We start from the raw sequence: 1,317 nt of genomic DNA, 5'->3' as shown, positions 1-1,317 counted from the left end.
CGTGAGAAACACCGGGAGGAAGGAAAGCAAAGCTTCACCGGGGATTCCGCGGTGTCGGAGCAGCGGCGCTCGGGGACACCGGGGACACGGCGGGGGTGGCGGCAGCGGGAAGGGCTTTCCGAGGAGCGCCGCCGCAGCGACACGGGGCAGGGGATGCCGAGCTCTGCAGGCGGGGCAGGGCCCGCCCGCGCTCCCGTTCCCGGCGCTCCGCCCCGCGCCCGCACGTGCCCGCGGGAGCCCCCGCACGGCGCGGCCGCCCCGCCCCGCCCCGGTCCCACCGCCCCGGGCCGCCCTCCCGGCCCGGCCTGTCCCGTCCCGTCCCGTCCCGTCCCCGCCCGGCCCGGCCGCGCCGCTCGCTGCCTTCCACTGGCGGCGCGCGGGTGCAGCCAGCCCGTCGGGCGCGGTGGCCAAGTGGTAAGGCGTCGGTCTCGTAAACCGAAGATCGCGGGTTCGAACCCCGTCCGTGCCTGCCGAGGCAGCGCGGTGCGCTGGCAGCCCCGCCGCGGGGAGGCCGCGGACGCCGCCTCGTTTGCGGCTCATTTTTGCTGTCAGTGTCGGTGATCCGGCCCCGGATCCCCGCGAGGAAGCTCCGGATCTACGGGGGGGGTTTCAGCGTGCGGCCGGCCGGGTCCGGTCCCCGAGTCCCGCGTGTCTGTGCTGCAGAATAGGGCGGGAGCCTGCGGGTGGCACCGGGCAGCCCGTGGCTGAGCAGTCCCCGGGGCCCCGGTGTCACCCCCGGCACCCCAGATCCTTGCAGACACTTCTCGGCGTTTTGCCTCGGGACCTGTGTCCTGGACTGGGTGAATCACAGCTGAAACAAAGCAGATGTTTGCGCTGTGATGCTGCAGGGCAGGTGTTAGGTGCGCTCGATGTGAGGAGTCCTCCTGCTGGTGCTTTCTCTGTACGTGCTGGGTTTGATTCACTTCTCACAGACACACGGGCTGAATCCTGGAATAAGGAAGTGCTTAGTGCAGTTAAAATCATGCGATTGGTAAGCCCTGTAAGATCATCGAGTCCAGCCATTAACCCAGCACTGCCATGTTCACCCCTAAAACGTGTCCTCAACTGCCACATCCACAACTTTTAACCCTTTCAGAGATGGTGATTCCACCACTTCTCAGGGCAGCCTGTTCTAATGTCTGACCACCCTTTCCATGAGATTGTACCATTTATGCCAGAATTTACCCTAATTGCTTGGTTCCTGATCAGTCTGTGCAAAGCGTGACACATGTGCAAGGGCATTTCTGCTGCCTCTGTAGAACATCACTTTGGTTATTGCTGCTTTTAGAGAGCTTGAAATATGTAAAGAGTAGAGTT

General features: G+C 64.4%; 1 non-coding gene across 1 annotated transcript; it reads left to right on the top strand.

The window, feature by feature from the left end:
* Positions 1-397: 397 nt before the first annotated feature.
* On the top strand, positions 398-469 carry TRNAT-CGU (transfer RNA threonine (anticodon CGU)). Its single transcript has one exon. It is a non-coding gene; the product is annotated as a tRNA-Thr (tRNA).
* Positions 470-1,317: the final 848 nt, after the last annotated feature.

Source organism: Molothrus aeneus, chromosome 26 (assembly GCF_037042795.1).
Source record: "Molothrus aeneus isolate 106 chromosome 26, BPBGC_Maene_1.0, whole genome shotgun sequence".
Classification (NCBI taxonomy): Eukaryota; Metazoa; Chordata; class Aves; order Passeriformes; family Icteridae; genus Molothrus; species Molothrus aeneus.
This window is presented reverse-complemented; position numbering and strand designations above follow the sequence as displayed.